Source organism: Panicum virgatum, chromosome 5N, assembly GCF_016808335.1.
Source record: "Panicum virgatum strain AP13 chromosome 5N, P.virgatum_v5, whole genome shotgun sequence".
NCBI classification, from domain to species: domain Eukaryota; kingdom Viridiplantae; phylum Streptophyta; class Magnoliopsida; order Poales; family Poaceae; genus Panicum; species Panicum virgatum.
Genome location: NC_053149.1, coordinates 42,602,786 through 42,620,476, shown reverse-complemented (window position 1 = coordinate 42,620,476; position 17,691 = coordinate 42,602,786). Strand labels below are relative to the sequence as shown.

General features: G+C 46.2%; 1 non-coding gene across 1 annotated transcript; it reads left to right on the top strand.

The window, feature by feature from the left end:
* Positions 1-16,676: 16,676 nt before the first annotated feature.
* Positions 16,677-16,780, top strand: LOC120677032. Its single transcript, XR_005676097.1, has one exon. It is a non-coding gene; the product is annotated as a small nucleolar RNA R71 (small nucleolar RNA).
* The last annotated feature ends 911 nt before the right edge of the window (positions 16,781-17,691 follow it).

Sequence of the window (17,691 nt, the reverse complement as noted above, 5' to 3'; positions counted from 1 at the left end):
AACTCTCTTAGGGCCAACCAAGATGTGTTCGCATGGAAACCAGCGGATATACCTAGGGTGCCCAAGGAGTTGATCGAGCATGCCTTAAAAGTCGATTCCAAAGCCACACTGAAAAAGCAACGGTTACGGCGTTTCTCACCAGACAAGCGAGAAGCCATCAAGAAAGAGCTAGCAAAACTACTCACAGCAGGGTTTATCAAAGAAGTCAAGCATCCTGAATGGCCGGCCAACCCTGTACTTGTCCAGAAGAAGAACAACAATGAGTGGAGGATGTGTGTCGACTACACAGATCGAAACAAGCATTGCCCAAAGGATCCTTTCGGGCTACCACGCATTGATCAAGTAATTGACTCCATAGCAGGATGTGTCCTATTATCCTTCCTCGACTGCTATTCAGGCTATCATCATATTGCCTTGAAATAAGAAGACCAAATCAAGATGGCATTCATCACACCTTACGGGGCATAAGCCTACAAGACCATGTCCTTTGGGTTGAAGAATGCTGGTGCCACTTACCAGCGCGCGATACAGCTCTATTTCTCTGATCAGCTACATCGCAATGTTGAAGCCTATGTTGACAACGTCGTCGTCAAAACTAAGACCCAGGATCAATTCATCGCTGACCTGGAATAGACCTTCAACAGCCTCCAAAAGTTTCGCTGGAAACTCAACCCAACCAAGTGTGTCTTTGGTGTACCCTATGGAAAACTACTCAGATTCATCGTCAGCAATCGAGGAATTGAGGCTAATCCAGAAAAGATCAATGCCATTAAGGCCATGGATGCTCCAGCTACTATCAAGGACGTCCAGAAGCTTACAGGCTGTATGGCTGCCTTAAACCGATTCTTGTCCAGGCTTGGCGAATGGGGTCTACCCTTCTTCAAGCTCATCAAGCGACAAGACAAATTTGAGTGGACTACAGAAGCTGCGGAAGTACTCGAGAACCTTAAGCATCATCTCCAGTCACCGCCAATTCTTACAGCTCCACTACCAGGCGAGGAACTACTCCTTTATATCGCTGCAACTACTCACGTGGTTAGTACCGCAATAGTAGTCGAACGTCCGGAGGAAGGCCACGCTTATGGCGTTCAGAGACTAATCTACTTCATCAGCGAAGTACTCTCTGAATCAAAGGTTAGATATCCATCAATCCAGAAAATTTTGTATGGAATTCTAATTACCTCCAGGAAGCTTCAACACTATTTCGACGAGTACAAGATCTCAGTAATCACTGACTTCCCATTGGCGGACATACTCCACAATCGGGATGCCACTGGACGAATCTCAAAGTGGGCAGTTCAACTGGGAGCCTTGAAAATCAACTTCAAGCCAAGAACAACAATCAAGTCACAAGCACTAGTCGACTTCTTAGCCGAGAGGTGGGTGAATCAAATCCCAGCACCTCTCAACATCCCTGAGCATTGGGTAATCTACTTCGATGGTTCACTCAAGCTCGACGGAGGCAGCGCGGGAGTTCTGTTCATCTCCCCCAAGGGAGAACAGTTAAAGTATGTGTTCCAAATCCTATTCAAAGTCTCCAACAACGAAGCAGAATATGAGGCACTGTTACAGGGGCTTCGCCTAGCAGTTTCTCTCGGCATCAAGCGACTACTTGTCTACGGCGATTCTCTACTCGTCGTCCAACAAGTAAATAAAGAATGGGACATCAACAAGGATACAATGGACGCATATGTTGAAGAAATCAAAAAGTTCAAGAACAAGTTCTCAGGATTGGAAATCCACCACGTAGACCGCGACAATAACGTGGGAGCTGATGTCCTCTCCAAACTTGGATCTACTCGAGCAGCCGTTCCACCTGGAGTCTTCGTTCAAGAACTTCATCACCCATCAGTCAAGGTACAAAGCCAGCAAGCTCCTGACACGGAGGCCACGACCACAATCAGAGAAGTACTAATGATCGAAGAAGATTGGCGAACTCATTTCATCGACTTCATCAAGGAGTTCAAGCTTCCACCACACGTTGATACCAAGAGCGCCGAAGCTGCTCGCATTATCAGGCGAAGCAAGGGTTTCGTTCTTGTTGGCGACAACCTCTACAAGTGCTCTGCCTCCGGCATCCACATGAAGTGTGTTACCCTTGAAGAAGGCAAAGACATCCTCAGGGTGATACAAGAAGGAGTTTGTGGCAATCATGCCGCATCACGAACAGTAGTCGGCCAGGCTTACAGATCAAGGTTTTTCTGGCCAACAGCTATTTCAGATGTAGAAGACCTTGTTAGACGATGCCCTGGTTGTCAATTCTTTGGCAAGAAAACTCACGTTCCAGCTCATAATCTGATTACAATCCCTCCATCATGGCCGTTTGTCTGTTGGAGTTTGGACATGATCGGACCGTTAACCGTCGCTCCAGGAGGATTCAATCATGTGCTGGTAGCAGTCGACAAGTTTACCAAGTGGATCGAGTACAAGTCCATTGTCAAGATCTCATCAGATAGAGCAGTGGATTTTATCTCTGACATTATTCACCAGTCTGGATTTCCTCATACCATCATCATGGATCTTGGCTCTAACTTCACGTCACAGTCTTTTAGTGATTTCTGCGACAATTCTTGCATCGAGATCAAGTATGCTTCAGTAGCTCATCCTAGAGCAAATGGTCAAGTAGAGTATATTAATGGCTTAGTACTTGACGGCTTGAAGAAGAGACTCTATGACGCCAATACCAAGAAAGGTAGCAAGTGGATTCAAGAATTACCCCATGTGGTTTGGGGGCTGCGAACGTAGCCTAGCAAAGCAACTGGACAATCTCCTTTCTTCCTCACCTATGGATCAGAGGCTATACTACCCACAGATATCATGTGGAAGACTCCAAGAGTAGAAGCCTATCAAAAAGGAGAGGCAGATGAAGCACGACAACTTGAGATACATTCAGTCGAAGAAGCCAGGACCAATGCTTTGACCCAATCAGCTAGATATCTTCAAGGAGTCAGACGCTATCACGATCGCAATGTCCAGCAAAGGTATTTCAACGTTGGAGATCTTACGAAGGATTCAAGATGAGACATGATTGCACAAGTTAAATTCTAGATGGGAGGGACCTTTCATCGTAACTAAGGTTACAAGACCCGGATCATACAGAATTACTGATGTAGATGGCAATGAGGTACCCAATTACTGGAATATTGAGCACTAGCGCAGATTTTATCCTTGATCCAAGTAACATGGTAATGTCAGTTGATCTCTTTAATAAAGCAACGATTTTCATCAGCTTTTCGACTACATTAAAGGCAGTTTTCAACCTGGCAGCATCATCACTACTCTCCAAAAGGTTCATCCAACTAGGGTAATCTCCACAGATTCATACCGACTTGGATAACTTGTTCAGGATAGCTTACACAATTCTTCATCGGATAACTATACAAGCCACATCCTTGTCCTTAGTGTAAGGACACAACCTACTCGCTAGCTCTAGAAGGTATATGGATACCTTTACTAGTTTGTCCATCTTGGGTAACTCGACGGAGTTCATCCTAACAGGTCAACTATAACGAACTCCATCCTTGCGTTAAAAGGCAAAACTACTCGCCAGCTCGAGTATGTTATGGATACTACTACATTTTGTCCTTCTGGGGTAGCCCGATGGGGTTCATCCCAACCGGTCAATCTTAGTAGTTACTCCAGTCTACAAGTTAGACACCCTGTTCGCTAGCTCGAATGGGTATTGGATATTTTTAAGATGGTTTCATCTTGGATAACTCAACGGGGTTCATCCTAACAGATCTATGTTAGAAATTACTCCAGTCCTTGGTCAGGACACCCTACTCGCCTGCTCGAGTAGTTTATGGATATCTTTATAGTTGTTTCTATCTGGATAGTCCGACGGGATTCATCCTAACTGATCAGCTATACAGATTACTCCATGCGAGCATTCTACTCGATTACTCGAGTAGTTTGTATTTATCCTATGGTATCAGATCATACTTCTGAAGATACATCAACAGGATGAAAAGCAATATATACAAAGACAAGGTCTTACAGAAGATTACAAGAACTGTTACAGGCAAATCATTCTGCCAAGCTCTTTAAAATCTCCTCAGCAATCACTTCAGATTCTTTATAATAGTCCTGGAATTTCTCGTCAGAACAGTCAGGAGCTATTCCTTTACATATGAGAGCTAAGTTGTGCTGAGGCCAGTAAGACTTGACTACTCCAATCATATGGGTCAGGTAATTCTTGGAAGTAGCTGTCATGACATCAAAGAACTTCTTGGGAGCCTCTTCCAGACGCTCTACGAAGGACTTGTTACTCGATGGCTCCTCAGAATCTACCATATCCACGATGACTTGAGCTGCTGCTACCAGTCGAGTATGGTCACTCGAAGAGCCTGATACAAGGGTATATCAATGATTATCATTCGATGAAGCAATGTCAAGATAAGGACCAAAATACTCACAGGCTTGAGCAATCTGCAACTATTCTTGGAGCTTCGCCTTCTCTTATTGGAGCTTTGATTTCTCTTCCTCGAGGCTCTTGATCTGCCGCTTCATGTCACAAAGTTCTAGATGATGCTTTCGGTTCGCTTCATACAGCTTGTTCCGAGCAGCAAGGGATTCATCTAGTCGTTTGGCAATCAAGGCATTCTGCTCCTCCAAGGTTTTTCGGTTGTCAACAGTCCTATATAAAACATGAGACTTTAAGAAGGACCGATTGGCAACATCCTGTAACACACAAGGCAAGATTGGTCAGATATCATCAACTACTCGACATAGGTAAGTAGTAGTAGAAGAAAGATTACCTTGGTATATTTAAAGCACCATTGCATGTAATCAGCAAGCTTCTTCACGTTGTCTACAGACAACAACGGATCATCAAAAAACTCCTTACCCAACTCCTCCTGGGTAGACTGTGGCATAGATTGGAAGGGTACTACTCGAACAGCAGGGCCTCTCGATCCTTCAGCTTCACTACTGCCAGGTCCATCAGCATTTGAGGTACCCTCAGTAGCTACGGAAGATGTATGCTTGGGTGCTTCAGGGTTTGGCTCATTTGATGTTCCGGGCATGTCTATATTCATCGGATTGGCAGTTGAATTCTCGATCAACCCGATTACCGGAGACTCGGGGGCTGATCGAGTAGTTGTCTCTCAACCACTCTGCACCCAGTTGCGAAAATCTTGGATCTGATCCTTCTCATGGTTCTGGAGATATTGGATCCTAGCCAAGCAAAATTTAAAATAAGAAAGCTGAGGCAAACAGGATCTAATTAAAGATGTCAGATTCTTACTGGCCATTGTCATGTCAGCATATTTTCCTCTGCAACAAGACTCCAGGAGCTGCTTTCCGCTTCTTGCTATTATCAGATGGAGCAGCATCAACTGAAGTTGGAGGCATACAATACCATGTCTTATAATTTTTCTGCAAAGGAAGCAAGGATTCATCAGAAGGTCAAAATGCATATCTATAAGTACTCGATAGTGTTTTTCAACACTTACCCAGGCCTTCTCGGGGGGATTGGCTACCGAGAAGAGTGCTGGTAGCTTCAGAGACTTGTCGAAGTTATCGAGTACTTTACAACATCTCTTGATTGCCTCAGAATTAGCCATTGCTTCTGACGACAGTCTGGTGGAATCCTTTGTACCTTCATATCAGAAGGCAGGATGTTTCCGATGCAGGAGAGGCTGGATCCGATGAGTCACAAAGGAGAACACTACATGACCACCAGTGACTCCTTTGTTTTTGAAGTTGGCCATGGCGCGAAGGATGCACTCGACTTGCTTGCCACCAGGTCCTGTACTCGACCAGTTTTCTTGGACTTGGGGGCGCCAGGAACTCTTTCTGGAAGTGGAGATTCAAAGTTCCCGACATGAAACCAGAAACTTTTCCACTCGGCTCCTTCACCCACTGGATCATAAGCTAAGTACTCGTCTCGGGTCTTAGGACGAAGTACTAATTCACATCCGCCAACGGCGGCAGGTTTGGTGGCATTTGGAATGGGAACAAGAGCGAAGAAATGTTGGAAAAGATGGAAGTGGGGAAGGATGCCAAGGTATGCTTCACAGAAATGAGTAAAAATAGAAAGATGCAAAATGGATTGGGGAGTCAGATGATGCAATTGGATCCCCTAGAATTGCAAAAGAGCATAGAAGAACTCAGACACAGGAAGTGCAAGACCACGTTCCACAAAATCACGGAACACAACGGTTTCAAGAGTACCTTCAAAAGGGTAATCTTCTCCCTCACCCGTGCACCATTGGATCACAGCTTGACTCTGGAGAAGACCCATATTCTCCAATTCTTGCACTGCCACTTGAGACATTTTGCTCTTACGCCAGCCCATTGAAAGATCTGCAACTGCTTCATCTTCAACCTTGGACTTGTTCTTCTTGGGAGCCATCTCAGTATCACGAGTTTAGGCTCGGGGGCTACGAGAGGGGTTAATGGATCCCACAGGCAGTTGGAAAATGCGAATTTGAATTTGACTGTGGGCAGGAGTCAAAAGCATAAAAACCCTAGAAGTTACCAAACAGGTTTATATGGTCTCTGATGGCAATTTCGTGAATACCTGGAAGATCAACAGATTGTTTTCTTTCCAGGGAAGTTTTACCGCATATTTTGCCATGGGTTTCTGATTCTTAAATCTAAATTGAAGAGATTTAAATTCAAGACTCGGGGGCTACCGGATACGTGTGTCAGAGATTTATTTTTCAAATTTTTGGAAAATAATAAAGAAAAATAGACTGTAGTGACCCTCAGCCTGATTTTGCGATTCAACCTAAGGCTCGGGGGCTACTCCATATGGAGCGTGAGTACTTCACGCACCATATATGATCAAGATTTCGAGGCTTGAGCACCTCACAGCCTCGAAGCAACCGGAAGTACTTGAAGGACTACTCGACGTATCTGAAGGAGTACTTGAAGGACTACTCGACGTATCTGAAGGAAGGCTCAGAAGACATTCTATTAAAATTACTCGAAGATGCCCAGTCAAGTACTCGATGCTTGCAGGACTCGGCTACGAAGAGCTCGGGGGCTTGTCAGACCCGGGGCAGCAGGACTGCTTATAGGCATGGAATGTTCTATAGTAAGGGATAGCTTATGGATGTACCTTACCTCTTGTAACTACCCGAATAGGCGTAGAACTAGCTGCAGTACAAAGGAAACTACTCGATGGTATTGTAGTAGGACTCCAACTGTACTCGGCTAGGACTTTCCATGTAACCCTGTCCCGCCGGATATATAAGGGCGGGCAGGGACCCCCTCGAAACACATTAACATCTAAGACAATACAAACAACCACACAGGAAGTAGGGTATTACGCAACTCGTGGCCCGAACCTGTCTAAATCTTTGTGTTCCTTGCACCATCGAATTCCAGAGCAGTCGATCCCTACCAACAAACCTTACTGCTAAGGGTATCCCTGAGAAGGCTTGGCGGTAAACACCGACACAGTGCGAAGCTTGGAAAAATACTTTCTGGGTTTCAGCGTCTAAAGCTTCCCCAGGTTGCAAAATAAGCAGGCAGATGTCTTAGCAAAGGCTGCAGCAGAAAATGACCTGCTACCTCCAGATGTGTTCTTCGAAACACTGAAGCATGGCTCAGTCAATTGTGCTGATGAGCCAGCGAAGTTTGTCAACGCCATCTCTACCGAAGACTGTAGGGCCACCATAATGGCTTACCTTCGGGGACACTTCATCCCGGAGGATGAAAAGGAGGAAAAGAAAATGTCCCTCTGGGCGCGCAACTACTCAATCATCAATGAAGCATTGTATCGAGGGGGTGTCTATGCACCACTGCTGAAATGCATCTCGCAAGCCGAAGGAAGACAGCTGCTACAAGAGATTCATGCAGGCATGTGCTATTCGCACATCAGTACAAGGGCCCTGGTAGGCAAAGCTTTTCGCAAAGGCTTTTACTGGCGTTCGGCGGTGGCAGACGCCCACGAAGTCGTTCGCACATGCCCCAACTACCAAAAGCATGCCCACTATAGCAAGTTTCCCCCGGACGAAGTTCACCTTATACCTCCAGTGTGGCCCCTCGCCTGATGGGGCATTGACATCGTCGGTCCCCTACCCACAGCTCTGGACAACTACAAGTACACATCAGTGGTAGTGGAGTACTTCTCAAAATGGATCGAAGCCAAGGCACTTCGAGACATCACAGCCGCAGCCCTGCAGAAATTCTTCTAGCAAAACATTGCATGTCGCTTCGGCGTACCGAAGGAAGTCACTATTGACAACGGCGAACAATTCGATTGCACCACCTTTAGAGAATTCTGTTCTCACCTGGGAACCAAGCTGTGCTTCGCCTCAGTGTACCAACCGCAGTCCAATGGAGCAGTAGAAAGGGCCAATGGCATCATCTTCACAGGCATAAAGAAAAACATCATAGAATAGCCGAAGGGCAAATGGGTAGATGAACAACCAAAGGTCATTTGGTCATACAATATAACTGAGTCATGGGCAACAAAGTTTACACCCGTCAAGCTCCTCTATGGCGAAGAAGCAATGACCCCAGAAGAGCTTCGACATGGGTCCTACAGAACGTAGAATCCCGAGGAAGACATGAAGCCAATTATCGACGCAATCGAAGCCGTCAAATCCCAAGCAGCTATCAATCTTGGCAGGTATCAGGAGGAGACCCGAAGGTGGCACAATAAGAAAGTAAGGCCGAGGGTGATCAAAGAGGGTGACCTCGTGCTTTGCCGCATCCCAAAGAACAAGCTGAAGGGGAAGATGCACAGCAAGTGGAAGGGACCATTCTTGGTCACTTCGATGGCAAGACCCAAAGCTTGCAGGCTTCGCACCCTCGATGGCGCCGAAGGCCCGTACTTTTGGAACAAAGACATGCTCCAGCATTATTATGTTTAGTTTTGTCTTCATTTTTTGTAATAAATGGTAAACTCTTCCTTCGCAACAAATTTGCATCATGTACCGAAGGGCCCGTACTCTTTTCCTCACAGGGGAAGCCTTCGCGCAACTCCATCGGTTGTCGAAGGTGTGAGGTTTTTAATGAGGCGGCAACCCTATGTAACCCCTTGTGCAATATAAACAAGGTCCTCGAAAAAATACCGAGGCAGGTCAAACAGCGCCGAAGTGTCTATCCCTCTTCGTCACGGTGAATAGGGGAGTCATCGGCGCAATGAAAGTGATTAACACTTGAAGAAGTAAGCCCGAGGCTCGCGAGCTGAACGGTCCGCATCACCTCTTGGCTTCACTTCATAAAATTTTTCAATCATAAAAAGTCCTTTCGTGCCAAGAGCCGAAGGCAAGGAAAGTCCTATCACGCAAAAGCCAAAGGCTAGGGACCACCTATGCGTGCTAAAGAGCCAAAGGTCCCCGTAAAAGAAAAAGTCCTTTGGTGCAGACAGCCGGAGGCAAGGAAAGTCCTATCGCGCGAAAGCCGAAGGATAGGGCCCACCTACGCATGCTAAAGAGCCGAAGGTCCCCCTAAAGAAAAGTCCTTCTGAGCGAAACGCCAAAGGCAAATTGCATTTTACTGTACACGCTTCGCATCTCAAAATTCTGGGGAGTAACACCCCAAAGCGACGATCTTTGGTGTGCCTTGCCCTCCAAGCACGCAAAAGGGGGGTGGTGCTTCGCAAGTACGAGTATTACATACTTGCAGAGTCGAGCACCCTCAAAATATCGCCAAACACAAGGCACAAAGGGCGGGGGTGGCCCTTCGCAAACAAATCGGTCGCACAGGTATGAGACGTAAGTTGTCACACTTCGGAAATCAAAAATTCTATTACAAAGGGCTTTGAACAATTATCACATAGACAAAGATTTCAAACTACACACACATCTTCGCCAAACATTGGCAAAGTCACAAGTACATATGGGGCTTCGCCCATTGTTGACATTTCTTAGCGCAATCACTAGAAATGGTTAATCCTTAGCAACAGCGCTAGAAATGCCTGTTGGCAGTCCTTAGTGCAATCACTAGAAATCAGGGCGCCGAACCCATCCTAGCATCTGCACCCAAGGGGTAGCACTCTCGTGGTATAATCAATACTATTACAGATGGATCCGCAAGCACACGGATATACCGTTGTAGCATTTCACCCGGAGAGTAAGGGTATCGTCATTTATTTGTGTCCCAAAAGACAATAGCGGCAAAGGTATTGTACTCAACATTAACCATAACATTGTGCCTCAAGCAATAGGCAATACTCTAACAGGGGTCAGTACAGATAAAGAATAAGCAAGGGTAATGTGACACAGCACACATCCACACTCCAAGAGGAAGGAATAAAGGAGAGAAACTATAAAATAAAGAACTACTCTATCATACATCAAGTCAGCTGGAGCTTAGGCTAGGTTAGGTGTCCTAGTGCTTCTATCCAAAGCTGGGGTCATGTTAGATCATGGTTGGGACTGCAGGTGCCAGGAAAATGGGATAGTGGGGAGAAGGTCCCGCACCGGAGTACATCCAGTCCCGTTACCTCTTTGCATGAACTCCTACACCGAACCCGAATGTCGGGGAGTACGCTAAATGCAACACCGCTGTTACGCCGGATGGACAGGGCTGTCACCACCTGTCGTCTACCCCAGTCACACCGTGGAGCACGATCATATCTGAAGGATCCCGCACACCCGAGCACCACGCTCGTGTATGAAGTCACTACTCTAGTGCCCCCAGGTCACCCACCCTTCGGATGGACGAGTAAAACACTAGAGCAAGCCCAAAAGCACAACGAACCTCTATCCGTACCCGGATCATCTGGCCTAACCAAGACCATAGCATAACTTATGAACGATCTAAGCATGGATTGATAAACTTTCAAGATAGTAAAGCAATTATGGCAGAACTCTATATTATGAATAGAAGTCTGACAAGTCGGATACAAAGCCATACCAGGAGCCGAGAATTGCTCAACGACCCCAAGGATGACTTGCTCGCTAAAGAGAACTAGCCTAGCTCCACTACCTAGCTAAGAGAGCAAGTGAGAGGAGAGCCTTCTTGGAGAGAATGGAATGAAGTGTGTGTGTGTGTGTGTGTGTGTGTGTGTGTGTGTGTGTGTGTGTGTGTGTGTGTGTGTGTGTGTGTGTGTGTGTGTGTGTGTGTGTGTTGAGAGGGGGGAGAGAGGCCCTATTTATACTACTTGGCCGTGACTCCTCCTCGAGATGCACCTGGACGCGTTGCAGGCCATGTTCGGCCGACCCTAGGGGTCGGCCGACCCCACTTGTTAGTCGTACGTGCTGATCCTTCTCTGGGTGGTTGATTCGTTAGATCTTATCCTTATCCTCTAGTGCATCTTGCGTGGAGGCCCCGTTTTCTTTGACATGTGGGCCCTCTTTGTAAGGGTGTGACGCCAGATGCGATATTCTGCATAGTTATGTGGCGTCTGCTGCGTGTTTTCGTCTTATTCCACTCTTGCTCATCTGAAATGTACAAAACTCGAAAACAACTATGGAGCGAGGTTAGTGATACAAATATGTGAGTAAGGCATGTAGTTTTCCTTTATTATTGAGTATACTTGACGGGTAAAAATGGCACTTAAGAACCGTCAACAACTCGCCCAAGCCAGCCCTTTGCTCGTCCCGATCAAAGTTTTAGACTCAGGTTGTTGATCAGGAGTTGCTACAATGTCGCATTCCTGACTTATGCCCAAGGCACAACCGAGTGTTCTTACCTTTATTCTGAATAAGTTGGCCTTGTTCGCACCTTTTACCTTACTCATGTGGGGCTTATAGCATCATCCTCATCTTTGGCGGTTGAGGGTCAGAACGGCTTGTAGTGTACCACTTACCACTCCTTTGTTCAACCGTCAATCCGGAGGTTTTTATATAGTTTTTGAAAAGAAATATTGTAGTTCCTCGGGTGATCTCTCGGATCGCTCAAATGTGTTTGATTCCTCACCAAGGCCTTTTTATGTGCCTTTTTTTTCCATCCTACTTCTAATGACTTTTTTTGGTGGATCTGTAGGTATGGAGGATATAATGGCAAACTTGCTTCTCATATTTCGCTAAGTCAAAGACCGGATCCAAAGGAGAAACAAGTCATAAGCCTTGATCAAGATGTGCAAGTGTGTGGATATTTTTGGTGGATGGTGGATGAAACTCCTTTATATGATTTCTCTCTCCCTTGTAATATTTTTGTTATGGGCTATATTTTCTTTTTCTCCCTTTTTTTTGACACGCCTTGTGGGTGTGTGGCACACCTTCTTTGGGTATGCATCTTTTCTCTCTTTCTTCTCTTCTATTTTTTGACATGCCTTGTGGGCATGTGGCATACCTTCTTTGGGTATGCATCTTTTATTTCTTTTTGTATAGCCCATTCATTATGATGATAACTTTGGAGAGAGATAAACATGGCACATCTTGGAGTTTTATTTGTGGATGAATGGGGGATGTACTTGCTATCTTCCAGGTGTAGAAGTATAGCATGTGAGTGGACGTGTACATGATCTTGATCATGGGCTTATGAAGTGATTCTCACAAAGGGTCACAACAATTTGACAAAGCTCAATGAGAAGACAAGTTGAATATGTAGAAAAGGCTTTTCAAACTTGTAACTCATATGGCTCTAGATAGGAATTGCATATCACCGAGGAACTTTATTCTATTTTTGTATTTTTTGAAAAGAAATACTCCGGATATCAAGCATCACGTAGGAGAAGATCATAGCGACTCTTTTCAGCCATATCATAACCCACAACAACCTATATTCGAATTTTGCTTTTCGCTACCCACAAGTTTCAAGCTTAAGGTTTGAACATCTAGCCACCAAACTCAGAACTTAGGGAGAGCACAAGGTTGTAACTAGGCATATGAAAGGAACTAATAGAGCAACTATTCATCATCTCAACAAGGAAAAACTACACATGCTTACTACACATACTGGAAAGCAAGTAAATATTTTTAGGTTTTTAAAGGTTTTGTCAATTTTTATTTGATGCAAATTTTTATGGATTTTCAAAATTTTGCAAATTTTTTTTTGGTTTCATGCAAGGTTTTGAAAAGCGGTAAAGATAGAGTTTGATACAAGGTACCTCTCATGGGGGTCCTCCCCCAAGCTAGCTTCAGGCTCACTGCTACTGATTGGGATTAAACCCAGCCCAACGGTAGTAGGCCCTCCACTCCTCCTGGGATTGATGCTGTTGCAGCTACAGATTGCGGATCCACTCGCCTGTGTATCGCTGCCAGTTTTGAGTTGACTCAATGTGCTGGCCCAGCGACTCGTCGATGTTGGTGGTGCGCATGTTCAGCTCGCCCATCTGCCGAGTCAGAGTGGCAAAACTTCTGGACGAAGCTGTACGTCGTGGGGGTCCACTGGAGCTGGAACTAGTGGACCGGTGCCCTGAGGCCTGCTGTGCCCACTCAGTGGAGCTGGCACTCTGCCATTACGAACCTCCAGCCTCATATTGCTGTGGTTGCGGCTGAGGTTGCTACTGCATGAACTCCTCCCTTCTGGCCCTACTTCTTGTAACCCTACCAGGAAGACCAGAAACACTATGCTGGCGGCTCTCCTCTTGTGGAACAAGAGGGATGGTTAGCGAACGGCAGTTATACAAATGATACCCCGTATTTGGCAACGGGATTTCATTTGCATAACTAAGCGAAAAGAAAATCAAGGAGTCATCCGGGCCTTTCTTGAGCGTGTGGCCTTGAACCAAGTACGACTCATCGATCATAACACGGGGCTCCTCAATGAAAGGAACAGGGTTCCCATCTAAGATTCACATGTTTGATGCGATGCGGGTAACCAAAGAAGTGCATTCAATAGGTCCCGTCATCTAAAAATTTGTGAGCCATTGCTTAACCATTGCTTGTGCGGGGGAGATTCGGATCTTATTGACCATGGCGTATAATATCATCAACTCATCGTTGCGCACCGGTCGTGGATCACCTCTTAGAAAGAGAGTGATAGCCACCCACTTGTGCATCAAACGAAGAGTTGGGTTTTGAATATCATTGCACCGAGGTGCAAACTTGCCATGAACAACTTGACCCAAAATCAAACCCCAAAACTCATGTCGATCAAAACCGCAGCAAGCTTTTGCAAGGGAAACGGGCAAGCGCGCGCTAAAACCAAGGAGGTGACTGAAATTTCTCCAATTAAAATAGCATTCAACTCCAAAAAGTCGGAAAGAAACACCATCGTCCACCTCCCGAAGAGTGCAAAGAAACTGGATGGTGAAGAGACGAGAACCATTCTCCTCTACGGGCACAAAACCATCCCATCCAACCGCATGCCAAACACGAGCGAAGTCAACGTCCATACTTGTTTTTTCGAGAAGGTCCGGATCGAAGGCTCTAGTATGACCAAAGCTTCGATTCTTGATCATGGCATAGGCTTGACGCTCGCAGTCGTCTTGCAAATCGAGGTACGGTGCATCATCTTCATCTATTTTCATGTCCTCAGCTTGCGGTTCTTCAGCTTGCTCCTCTATTTGTTCCTCTTGTTCGTCTTGCTCATATTCCATCATGGTCAGTGTTGGTGCAGGTTTAGAGGAATGATGAGAGCTCGACTCGCCCTACGAACGGGACGAGCCCAACCTCGTCATCCTCTTGAGAGCTCCGGAAATTTTCCGCCCTGCACCTCTCATGCTTGCAACAAGAACGAACAAGAACAAACGAGAACAACTCGAGTCAGGTTACGTTAGTGAAATGAAAATGAAACTCTTACCCGAATGTTGTTCCACAAAGTATGTAGACAATCTTGCAGCAAAGAAATGAGAGAGAGAGTGTTCTTGCAATCAAACTTGAGTCAAAATCCAAAGGAAACCCGAGCAAAAATGTGTGAGAGGGAGTGAGAGTGGAGAGAGTGAGCATGAGAGCTCATCATCCCTCTCTCGGCCTCTATTTGAAGGAAACTGAGCGAGTGCACCCGAGGAGGAGCCAGCCACAACGGTCAGGAAGCCGTTGGAGAAGGTGGGGCCCAAGAGCCGTTGGCCTTGGGTCGGCCGGCCTGTGGGGTCGGCTGGCCCCAGGGTGGGCCCCCTGGTGCCCCACTTTGGCCAGGTTATTCCTCAACGGTCATAAACTTCGAAAATATGGTGCACGGCCAAAAGTTTGCTTGAAAATATGTCCAAATTATTTTTCCCAAAGGACTTTAAAACTCAAAAAATATTTTTGGTCTTTTTGTAAAAAGGGAAAAGTGCTAGAAAAATTCCAGCGTGCAGAAAACAATTTTGAAAATTTCAAACATGCAGTGGAGAAAAACAAATAAGGTGCAAAGAAAATGTTGAAAAGTGGAAAAAGCAAATATGAGATAAATACCAATTTACCTTTGGCAAGGGCGCGTCTTTTAAAGTCCGACATGCACGACTTTTCTCCATCGTTCTTACCATTCGTCGGCTTATCCTGGAGAACTGGACGAAGCCGAACCCTCGACCTTCCGCCACACCTTCTTTTCCTTCTTCTTTCTTTTAGGTGCGGAGGGTCATTGTTCTGGCTGGGGTTCTTGTGCACCCCAGAGTGCTTGCCCTTCACTGTCTTGTTGGATCATGAAGCGCTGCTCTTCCTTCTTCTTGAACCTGAAAAACATATCATCCCTTCCGAAACAGAAACGGATTTCTCCCTTTCCAACATCGATCCTTGCCTTGGAAGACCTTAGAAAAGGTCGCCCAAGTACGAGGTCGACTCCGAGGTCGCCCTCCATATCCATTACCACAAAGTCGGCAAGGACGAAGGAGTCTCGTACTCGTATGAAAATGTGTTCGGCTATCCCTTTGAGATACCGAATGGTTGAATCTGCAAGCTGTACGAGCATAGTTGTTGGGGAAAGAGCAGGATATTCAAGTGCTTCATATATTACCTTGGGCATTATATTCACGCTTGCCCCCAGATTGCATAGGCATCGCTCGAAGTGTTTGATGTAGATCGAGCAGCTGATCATGGGGACCCCTGGATCCTCTTGCACTGCTGCCACCATGCCATCCCAAACGTCGTTCCTTGGGGGGACAGTACCTACCTGCATGGTTATTGCGTGGTGGCCTCCGGGACGAGTTACCTCGTCCGGTAGACACCATGATGACATATTCAACGGGAGAGTCGGGTTGCCCCGGGATCTTCCCGCTCTCAACAGCAGGTAACGAAGCAGCAATTTGTGCAAGCTGGGTTTCGATCATTTTGTTGAAACTTAACTGGTTTTTAAGAGTTGAAGACAAAGTTTCAAGCTTGACATTTAAACTTTCCAGGGATTTGTCATTGGCCAAAAGCTTTTTGTTTATATTTTCATTGATTTTAACTTGACCAAGAACAAGATCTCTCAAGGGAGGTTGGTTTGAATTGAAAGATGAGTTATAATTATTACCTCCCTGAAATGGTGGACGTGGCTAGTTCCACCCCTGGACTCCTTGTGGTCGACGATACCCGTTGTTGTTGCTGTTCAGGTAGGCGCAATCTTCATGGGTCTCGGGGCAGTCGTTCCCCGAGTGTCCATCATTACCACAGACTTCGCATGTGAAGTGCGAACCCATAGCGTAGGCGGGAGCCTGAATCAGTCATTGGCTCCCTTCCTCCATCTTCTTGATTAGGAGGTCCAGCTTCGCGGTAATCATATCCGTCTCTTTGACGGTATGCATGCCTTTTGTACGGGGTTGGAGTCGTTCATTGCTCCACCCCTAATTGGAGACCATCTTCTCGACCAATGCTTTGGATTTGGCTATGGTCAGGTCGAGGAAGGCTCCTCCAGCAGCAGCATCAATATTGGCTCGAGATGTCATTGTGAGCCCATTGTAGAAGCTTTGCAGGACGAGCCACTCATCCATGCCGTGATGAGGACAGGCCAGGATGTATTCCTGCAGCCTCTCCCAAGCTTCTGGGATGGATTCCATCCCCGTCTGCTAGAAACTTTAAATTCTCCCGCGCAGGGCATTTGTTTTGCCGAGCGAGAAGAATTTTGCGAGGAACTCCTTGGAGCATTTGGCCCAGGTGTCGATGTCCTTTTCTTTATAAAACCACTGTTTCGCCTTCCCCAGGAGGGAAAAGGGAAACAGACGAAGCTTGACAACATCAGCGGCGACACCCCATATGATAACGGTGTCGCAGAGCTCTAGAAAATTCTGTAAATGTGCATTTGCGTCCTCGTTCGGCTTGCCATAGAATGGGCTAGCCTGCACCATGTTGATGAGGCTTGATTTGAGCTCGAAGTTCATGTCCCCGACATTGATGTTGGGGCCAATGGCCACATTGTCGGTGGAGGGGACGGAGAACTCGCGGAGAGTCTTTTCAGCCATAGCCTCAAGAACGAGTGGTGCTTCCGAAATGGGTTTCTGTGCCGGGAGGATAGCGAGAGGAGGAACGACGCGAGGTCGTGCCCTTCTCACGAGCCTCTCTGGATTGTCCTGTAGTTTTCCAGCAGGGAGAAACCGGTCATACACTACCCCTGTCTTCTTTCAAATCAAAAAAATAAAAGAAGACATAAAGTGACTTTAGCCTGAAAGAGTAAAGACTATATCCTGAGTACAAGGTCTAAGTTAATATCAGCACAATATCTTTGTTCACATGCCGTCCACGGCAACGGTGCCAGAAATGCTTGTTGACATTTCTTAGCGCAATCACTAGGGATGGTTAATCCTTAGCAACAGCGCTAGAAATGCCTGTTGGCAGTCCTTAGTGCAATCACTAGAAATGAGGGCGCCGAACCCATCCTAGCAACTGCACCCAAGGGGTGCCACTCTCGTGGTATAATCAATACGATTATAGATGGATCCGCAAGCGAACGGATATACTGTTGTAGCATTTCACCCGGAGAGTAAGGGTATCATCATTTATTTGTGTC